Below are 10,515 nucleotides of genomic sequence, written 5' to 3'. Positions count from 1 at the left end.
CCATTGTGTTAATACAGTATGTCAAAATGAAAAAAATAACTGTACAGTCACACATGTGAGGTTGTGTTTAAAATAATGACACCAAACAAGGCACAGTAAATAGTTTTTAAGGTGAAATAGAATGGTAAAATCAAAAGTAGTCAAAAACAGCCAATTATACCCCAGACCCCAGAGGGTTAATTCATTAAATTTATCCTTGATATTTACCATATACAGAACAGAGATGGTGAAAAAATGATATTGATAAAATATTTTTCATTAAATATGTAATTGAATGACATTAAATTAATCATTTTAACAACACTAACCCTTTTGTTCATTGTAAAAAGCTAATTTTATTATAGCTAGCTAGCTAATTAGCTAGCTTCTCTACCTTTACCATAACATGACAACTCAATGTGGTAGAGCACATTTTGAAAAAATTATTTGACCCTTATAAGACTTATTTTTGCTGAATTAAGTTACATAATTCTGAGTAACAACTCATCTGAAATGATAATATGGCGACAAAATAGTCTTACTTTTGAAAGTCCGGCAAATATGCATTATCAAAGGACGAGTGAATTTTCGCTGTGTCACTTCCTGTTTGAAGGAATGCTGAAAAGGCATACTGCTCACAAACACAGTGCCATCTAGTGGATTTTTTGCACAACTATATCAAATGGTAGAGATGACTCATTCGTGTTGAGTTAAGCTGAATGAAAAAGTCTCAGGCAGCGTTTATTGGAGAAGGGGGGTGGGGCGGGAGACACCCAGGAAACAAAAGTTGGAGAAAGAGATCTCAGTCATGTCTCATTCATTTCTCCTAGACAACTATGCGATCTATGTGAAGCTGTGGCTGACTTCTCCTGTTTCTCAGTTGTTTCTCCTGAGAAACAGGTGCACAAAATCTCAACTAGGGCTCCCTGCAAGTTTCAAAGGAGATCTCAGCAAGCTCTCAATGAAGTTTCAGAATGTCACAACTCTTGCGTCTCCTGCAAAACAAAACAAAACTAACATGTGGCATGGAAAAAGAAGGTAAGCTACATTATTAGTGTAATTTGAGTGAACTGAACATTTAGAGGGCAAGTGTTAATGTTGGTTATGATTCCCTTGGCAAAAACATGTCTGCATATCATAGCGTTAGCTAACGTTAGCGTGTTAGCTGATGTTAGCTGACATTAGCTGACGTTAGCATTAAACCACCTTATGACTATGAACTTGTTAGCATTAGCAGTATTAGCTATAGTGGTCCGCTTATAGGGGAGAATAAAACCCTCTGGGAATTCAGCGACCTCAGCCGAAATGTGTAACATAGATTAGTTTAGACGGTGTGTAGAGGGCTTAGTTTTAAAGCTAATGTTATAGCTACAAAATAGCCTCTTAAAATGAACAGAGGACGCCAGCTAACTCTGCCTACAGCTAACACGGTTTGAGACTGTAGTTAAAACTCTGGTTTTATTTTATATCATTTTATTTTATTTTATTTCAAGTTTATGTTATGTTATTTGAGTTGTGTCACTGTGTCACTGTTTATTGTTTATTATTTCTGTCTTTGAGTGAAACTGCGCTAGCTTGCTGAGTCCATTAGTCACGAAAACCGTTGAGCCTCGAGCAGTACTGTTTGAGATGTAAAATGTAAATCATGTAATATGGTGACTGTTTTAGGAGAAACAAATGAGAAATCTCAGTTTTGTCTTCCTAGTCCTGGTAAAATTATGGCTCAAGTATTGCTCATTTTTGTCTCCAACGAAAAGCTCAAATGAAGCTCTGTCATGTCTCAAGTAAGGCTCCTGTTGCTAGCTGTCAAGTCTCATCTATTGCTCCTAAGGAATTTTAGGAGAAACGAATGAGAAATCTCAGTTTTGTCTCCCCAGTGCTGGTAAAATTATGGCTCCAGTACTGCTCATTTGTGTCTCCAACGAAAGGCTCAAATAAAGCTCTGCCATGTCTGGAGTAAGGCTCCTGTCGCTAGCTGTCAAGTCTCACCTATTGCTCCTAAGGAAATTTAGGAGAAACAAACGAGAAATGTTTGAGACCAAAAAAGACTACAACGAGACTGAAATGAGAACTCTCATTGAGCTCCTTTTTGGCTCCATAGCTGTAAAGGAGCAAGCCTTGAGCCTCTGGGCAGGTTCACCTACTGGGGCGGGGCGCAGCGGATTCATAAAATAGTGCACAGCTAATGCAATTAGAATAGTAGAATGAAGTCAATCACGAATTCTTACCACATAAAGCACGTTTCAGTCATAACAATAACTGTGAATAGAAGCCCATAGTTTCACATATGTTATTTTTCGGGGTTTGGTTAAAAAGTGAAATATATTACAGAACAAGGTGAATTGGTTTAGCTTAACTCTTGGTTGACGGTGTTCGGGGATGGTAATGTGTTGATTCCTGAGTGTCAAATAAACAAATGGATAAGAAGAGGTCAAAGCCATCAGGTGCCCAGTTGAGGAAAAAGAGAAAAGAAGAAGAGGAGAAACAAGCAAAAGATAAAGATTTGGAGCAATATCACCTACTTTTCCTGAGTAATGAAATTAAATGACGTTAATTAGTATAGACTAACTTGTATGTTTGTTAGCCTCTTGCTATACTGCTGGCTATAATAATGGATGACAACAGCAACCATTTTCACCACTTAACCATTATTTGTTAATTTCACCCTAATAATATGTATGTAACACAACAATGACTAGCTCCCATACTGTTTGGTAAATGTTGCGTTGTTTATTTAATTGTGCTATTCATGCATTGATCATTTATGTTGTATTTTAAATATTTTGGAACACCCTCTGACACTAGCCAGGATGAGGAGCCATCTACCTCCTCAGTAACACATATGTCTCCACAAATGCTGTCCCATCCTGAGGATGGAGACCCATTTACCTCTGCTTCTCCCCAACACGACTCTTCAGGTGAGTTTGTGTGCACACATGTCTGTGAGTGTGTTTGTGTGTGTGAATGTGCATTTTTTTTTTCTGTGTGTGTGTGCATCCCTGTAAAGCATTTTACATACAGTCACAATGTTGTTATTACTTAGTATGTGTGATGTTCCACCACTATAAACGCTGTGAATAATGTGTTTATCCTAATACCCTTGTGCTCTCCATTAGAAATGCCTGGAGCAGAATTGCATACTGAGGATGAGCCTCTGTTCACTGACCCTACTAACTGGCCCTCAGTTCTGACTGTGAGAATTCGGACACAACTGGTTTCCAGGGGACCAAGTAAGGTACCATCTGACTTTGTATTCCCTAGAAACGACAGTGACGGAAGAAGTTGCCACCATCAATACTTCAAGAAGTCATTGGTTAGTGGGGAAAATATATCAAGATGTTGGTTGGTATTTATTTTGTGTTTTGTGTAAAAAGTGTGGTAAAATTATTATGCTCTCTTAAGTGTGTTATTGTATCTGTGTGATGAAGGATTTGTGCAATTTAGATTCTCTATTTTATTTATATTTCATTCTATTATACTAGTTCTTTTGGTTGTTGGCTTATTTGTATTTATGATTGTATATACTGTATTTTGTTATTATTTCCAACTTTAACTTTAATAAATAAGTTATTTTGAGGGTTTTTTCTGTCCATTGTTTTGGGGGAGTGCTGGAGGTGAGGTTCGCCCAGGGCGTCAAGAAAGCTAGGACCGCCATTGGTCATTCACAATCCAGTTAGCACACTAGAGAGCAATGCCTATCGGTCTATGGTCAAGGAGAGTGTCTTCATTTTAAACCTTGTCACAAAACAATGCCAGTGCATCACATATCCTTGCATATTCAATTGTGTTGTATTTTTAACAGTGCCATGCCATTGTAGCAGGCCTATTATTCCATAACTACAATAATCTGGAAGCCTATTTATCCTGTTATTCTGAAAATAAAAACACCCCTCACTCCATAAGCCTGTTGTGTTGAAAATATACACATTTGATATCACCAACACACATACCCAACTTATCTGACCTAACATATATTACTGTTACCATGATAGTGAAGGTCACTTGGCTATTGACAAGGAAGGTCACCTGATGAAGGACACCTGACTTCGTCTTTTCCTGCATGTCCAAATACATTAAGATATAACTGCCTAAAACTCTGAACTGAGATTTTCAAGGCAGTAGAGTTATGCTTCAGAATAATAGACTGTTGTACATATGGGCTTTGATTCATTGGGCACTTACCAGACTTTTGGGGATTTAGAAAATTGGGCCTTTGGAACAATGGGCAGTCCCCTCTTTTTTACAAGCTTCTGGTAGTGATCTTAAAGATGAGTGAATTTTTTGTTTGACTGTATTTTGCTTGCTTTTGTTAACTTTTTTTTAATTGAATCATTACAGTAATGATATATTACCTTTGTGAATCTTGAAATGAAAGTTTCAGTGAAAAGTGACAATTTAAAGCAGAATATTACTTTGACACTGGAGCTCTAGATTTTTTTTCAGTATTTAACCATTTAAATGACCTTTCTCTCAACTTAACCTTACCGAACTAACCTTATCCGAAATGAAACCATTTGCCATATACAGTTAATGAATTTTTTTTGCCGATGGAAGTGTAAGAATATTGCCATTGAACATTATCAGGGAGTTTCTCAAATTCAACCAGTAACTGTTCTGTCTAGAAAGCTGCTTGTGTAGTCATCACACAGCTGTGTCCTGGTTAGTCTTTGTTACTTATCATCAACTGAGTATCTAAAACAAGCCAGACTATGTTGTTTTGTGTGTAGGGGAAGTTTGATAGCGTGATACAGGGAGAGACGATCGCAGCTGTTTGTGATCTGGACAAAAACACTGCAGGAGACACGACAAAGGAAGGGACTCACACACACACACGTGCACACAATGAAAAGAAGCAGGATGTCAACATGTTGTCAATAGCTGGCAACTGACCAAACCCCATGCAAACAATATTAGATGTAGATGGTTAAAGGTCTTGATTTCATCAACTTTTAGACTCATAAAATTTCTTCAAGGTTGGCAGGTCTGTGACAGTCTTTTCATGTATGATCCCATCTATTTCCAACATAATTACAGCTTCATAAACACTGAGGTCAAATACTTGTGGTGTTTCTCTTTTCAGTTCAGATATAGGAAATGGTCCAGTCAGCAGTTACCAAATTTTTTTCCTATCATGGACATCTAATTAAGAGCTTAAAAGAGTGCTAGGGCTCAACTCACCAATGAGCCATGAGAGATTTTACACATAAATCCTGTCAAATAGCCTTTTCAGAAAAGTGTAATCCATATATATTGATACAGGTGATGTGACTTTTTTCTATATTTCCTTGATTCAAAAGAGGTGATAAGCAGCTGAATATGCAGCTGATGGGTTTGGGTTTTTTTTTGGTTATAGCTTCACAAACAGCATATGAAGCTGCTGCTGATGCTAAATGAATGGAAATAAGTGGCTTGCTGCTTTGCACATTAGACTGTAAGCACTGACCTATTATTAGGATACAATGTGTAATAAAACATCAGCTTTGCTCTGAAAATGTTGCCCTACACTGTTGGAATGGCCAGACCGGCGCTCAGGAATCTATTAGCCTCTGTGTAAATGGCTTGTTGCTTTTACACACCCTGGCTCTGGAGCGCTGCCACTCGCTTTGTAATTAGTGCTGCATTTCTGCCAAGGAACCGCTGGCTCACCCTGTCCATGCACTCCCTCACACAAACACGCACCCTCAACAATTAGTGTGTTTTACCTGATAATGAAATTATGTAAATGGTGAAAGAGTCCAGTCCTTGCTTATTCAATTCAAACAGGTTCAGGCCCCATTACCATATTTTGAAACATCTGACTTAATTAGGAGGACGAGGAGGGTCCAGGACCCGTGGAGAGGGATGAGAGAGATGAAAGAGACAAAGACTTTTAACGGCATCCACTCGCCTCATAAAGAGGTTATTAAGAGTCGAGGCTGAAGATGGCCACTAATGATGTGTTGGGGAAATTAGGCCGATCAAACATTAAAAGCTGAGGCCCCCTCCTGTGGGCAGAGAAGCAGCCAAATGGGTCAATTAGAGAGGTATTATTTCTCTCATTCTCTCTCCCTCGCTTCCTCTCTCAAGAAAGGAAAAACAAGTGGAAGCTGATCTGCATAAAGTGTTTATCAAGACAGACATGTCCACTTAGAGGTGATCATGCTGAAATACCTCATCCAGCCAGAAGCAAACGAGGGGGTGGGGAAGAAGCTGGGTGAATGCCTATCCCCACACGGGTGTGGGTTGTCTTAATTAACAGGATCATTTTGTGTTTGTATGTATTCTTGCATTTGCTTGTGTATTTCCTGGTCCTGGGCACACACAATATTGACATTTTCCTATTGTAGGTATTTGTATAAAGTTAGCATGCAGCAAGATTTGAAGGAAGAGAGAAGGGGGCTATTAGTGGTCCTCAATCAAGAAGTAATTCACTATAAACCGCATAATGTCTTGGTTGTAATTTAGAATAACCGAATTAACGTGCAAAGCGCTTGAAATTGCCTAAAATAAAGTACAGGCATACATCATGGGAGGATGAAGAGAGTAATGTTCCTGGCAGAGGATCTACTCACTATAAATTTGTCGTTTTATCCCTTTTCTACTGGGTTTTTACCTTGCCTCAGAGTGGTATATTTTCAATTAACTGCTGCACCCTAAATGGAGTTCAATTCTGACTTTAAGGAAGGAATAAATTCTACAAACTCCTACATTGTTGTGGGTTAAATACACTTTAGTTTTACACCGAACTCTTGGCTCTCTCCATATCATAACTACTTACTTCACTTTTCTCTCTTGTGTTTGAGAGTGACGAAGAGGAGGAGGGCATGGCGTGAGAGGGCGCTAAAAAAAAAGGCATCTGAGGAGGGAGCTGTAATTCTTGCGCAGAGTTTGAAATAAATTAGCTCTTAGCCATTCGGGGTTAGGCTAACATATTAGAATTTTCCATCTGCTTGCTCTAAATCATCTGCGAGTCCGCTCAGCGCAAAGGGCAGGCTGCTCATCTCTCAACTCGCAGGACAGATTGCATTACTGAGCAATATACCTTTATTTCCCCCATTTAATCCTCAGTGCAGGGCCTACCAGTGCACAGCTAGAGGTAATAAGACATTGTGTCATGTATGTGCACAATTAGACATGGAAAATTCATCCCCCGTCCTCCCCCCGACTCCACCCCACAGGATGATTAATGCAAGAACACAGAAACTTGTAGACACAGGGACACACATTCCACATCAGCATCAGGTGTCATTTTTAATCAGCTGATAACATCTTCTTGTTTACCCACTGCTTTGTGTTACAGAAAGAGGTGTCAAAACAGGGTCGACGCATCTGAAACACTTAGCAAAAACCACCCAGACACCACACAAGCACACGTCACTCTTTGTCTTCAAGTAGCTGTTGTCTTGCCTGTCTCTCCCCGTGCATCAGTAATCAACCTTGATGCTCACTGCTGTTGTGGCCATTGATTTTTCTGTTCCACATGTGGGTGAAAATTGCACTTTAAGTTACCCTGAGTGTTAAATTAATAATGAAACCGCAAGAGTGCCCTCTCCTGACTTTCAATTAACACCATCAGGATTAGAGGGGATGGATGGAGGGAGGACAGAGAGAGAGAGAATGGGGGAAGAGCGGGGAGATAGAGGAGAGAGAAGGACTATCCATGACACCCACTCTCAAGGTTTGGGTTTCGATCGTTTTGGTGTCCTCTCATCATGTGGGAGTTAAAATCAGGGGCAATTCCTTGAAAGCAAAGTGGCCAAGCTTTTCAGAAAAATTTCACTTTTTAAGCTAGAGTTGGGCCGTTGAATGATGCCATCGTGCACTGCCAATGGCTGACAGCCATCAACTACTACTCCCTGACCGTTGTAACATCATGATTCAAATAGCTCCCTGCTGGAGGGTGTGTTGCCTCAGAGTTGTCATTGGGCAGCAGTTGTTGTTGTTTTTCATATGTGGAGAGAGGAGATGAAAAGAAGTATACTACTGCTCATTAGGGTTGTATACGGAGGACCGCTACTTTTTGGTACCAGTTCCTAATTGGGTTGGTACCAGGGTACTGTTAAGATTCTGAACAAATGGTACTGTACTGCCCTTTTTTTTTTTTTTTACTTTTTTTTTTTTTTGGATGATTTTTTACTGGTTTTTGACATGGATGGTTTTTGAACGTCTACCAAACTGTAATGACTACAAACTTAACAACAAACTTACAACAAACTTACCGTGACTTGACGTTGCAGAAACGAAACCAGCCGGGCTGCTAACTTTACTCACAATCAACACGCCGCTCTCCTTTAGCTTCATACTATGTGTGCACTCCAAGTGTTTGGTGATGTTGCTAACCCCGAATTTCCACTGGATACGTGTCCACTGCATTACGGCTCTGATCCGGTTTTGCTCCGCCATTAGGCGACCCCAGCCGGTTGCGTCTGAGTGTTGCAATGCGGTAGACAGCTGGCGTCGCGATGCCGAGGAGTTCCCGCAATAATCACATAATCACTTGTGACCGCAGTTATAGGTCCATATTATAAAAACAACAACAGGAAGTGTTTCTGACCAAAGGATGAGTAGAAGGGCTTGTGTTTGTCTCTTTTTTGAGACTTGTGTGCTGGTGTCAACACAGAGTGTTTTATTTTGAAAAGTAACCGGATGTTACATTGTTATTTCGGTGCTTGACTTCCTGCCTGCTCCATGCTAAATTCAGCTGAATTGCTGAGTTGTGCTCTGGCATCTGCCAGATGAAGTCCTGCATTTCTGTTCAGAAGTATTTGTAATTTTATAGCTTCTGTTCTGTTGAAGCTTTATTATTATCTTGTGGTAATAAAACGAAGGTTGAATCTTTTAACATCTTGTAAAGCCTTTATGATTTTTACACAAAATTACATGTTGTAGTATCAACACGAGTATCAGTATCATAAGAAAGGAGTATTGGTACCAGTATTGGTATCAGTATCAATACAATTCTAACGATATACATATGATAACCGTTTTCTTATCATAGCTAGTGTGGCTAGTCTGCCAATGTTGTTTTGTGTATATGAGGCTGAACAAAGCTAAGTTGCGGAAATGTGGTGCAGAGAAGAGGATGCTTTTAAATCTGGCACAGGGATGTATGTCAGTGGTATGGGAGACAGTTTCCTCTGCAGGGTGAGACAGTTGGAGATTTGTGTCAGAGCAACAGTGGGAAGCAGCAGAGGCTACAGTGCTGCCTCAAATTTGTAGATAATGATGTCATCGTCCATCACAGCGTCTCACTGTAGACACTGTCATATGTCAATCAGGCAGACATCATCTAGCCTTATTTGAGACAATCATACCTGGCTTGGCATTTAGCAAGTCCTACCAAGAGTGAAGGACAATGCAAACAACTCCTGCAGGAAGAGTAATTGTTTCATCGAACATTTGGAGAATAGAGTGAGAGCCAAGGACAGAGATAGAAGAATGAAATGAGAAGAGATGGGAAATTGCTCACTGGGAAATCTGGAGAAATGACGTACTTGAGATTTCAGTCATTTGTGTTGGAGTTTCCCACATTGGAAAGCTTTTGTCTTGAGCAAACTTGCTTTTTTAAAACCAGGAACCTCTGTCATTTCTGTGATCAGGCTGTCCGAGGCAAACAGACACGTGTCCACAGGAAACCAGAGCCAGCTAACATGCAGATAAACAACACACCAAGCCAGAGGACACAGGTGCTTACTGGCAGCTGGCCCTGCTGGACACACACACACACACACACACACACACACACACACATACACACACAAACACACACACACACACACACAGCTAGTTCATTCTGACCCTGCTTTCCCGCCTCTCCGTCAAGGGAAACACCTGCCTGATGGAGCTCTATTTAAGGAAAGTGGGAACATCCAGGAGCCCAATGAGCCTGTTTGTGTGTGTGTGTGTGTGTGTGTGTGTGTGTGTGTGAGCGTGTCTGTCTGTCTGTCTAAGACATTGTCTTTCTCTATCAAACGGCAAACAGTGCTAATGCAGCATAACTGAAAAACAAATAGAAATGGTTCACTCAGCTCATCAGCCATTCCGCCTGCTGAATTGTGGTCCAGCAAATGAAAACACATGTCACCCTGTTTGTTTGTACTTAACACTACTGAGACTGTAGTATGACACATCAGTCTAATTTACATCATGAAAAGCACAACCTGAACTCCACCCCTAATGAGGTCATTTCTTTACGTCTCAAAGCTTGTGTCTGGTTGAGGGCGTCACTCTCAATGGGTCAAAGTCTCACTGTGTAATGTAGACAATGTTAAGGTTTTATGTAATGCTAATCCGGATCCTTACAATGTTTTATTTCATGGAGAGGAAGTCACCTTGGTCACACCAAGGATGTCACAGAGCCAGAGGGGAAAAGGGATACATAGGGCTGACATGATAATTCAATCAATAGATTACCTGTTGAAGCAGCATCTGCTGATTTGCTGATTAACATTTTTTTTTTTTTCCCCCATTTTATATTACTAAAAAATAAATAGCTCAGGGTTTTGGACAGTTATATGACAAAATAGTGTTAGATGTATTGCTTCTGTATTGCTTCTA

The 10,515-nt window shown here is 40.1% G+C and overlaps 1 long non-coding RNA gene across 1 annotated transcript; it reads left to right on the top strand.

The window, feature by feature from the left end:
- The first annotated feature begins 1,656 nt into the window (after nucleotides 1-1,656).
- LOC119011416 lies at nucleotides 1,657-3,555 on the top strand. Its single transcript, XR_005072188.1, has 2 exons — nucleotides 1,657-2,897; nucleotides 3,096-3,555. It is a non-coding gene; the product is annotated as an uncharacterized LOC119011416 (long non-coding RNA).
- Nucleotides 3,556-10,515: the final 6,960 nt, after the last annotated feature.

This window comes from Acanthopagrus latus, chromosome 21, assembly GCF_904848185.1.
Source record: "Acanthopagrus latus isolate v.2019 chromosome 21, fAcaLat1.1, whole genome shotgun sequence".
In the NCBI taxonomy this organism is placed as follows: Eukaryota; Metazoa; Chordata; class Actinopteri; order Spariformes; family Sparidae; genus Acanthopagrus; species Acanthopagrus latus.
This window is presented reverse-complemented; position numbering and strand designations above follow the sequence as displayed.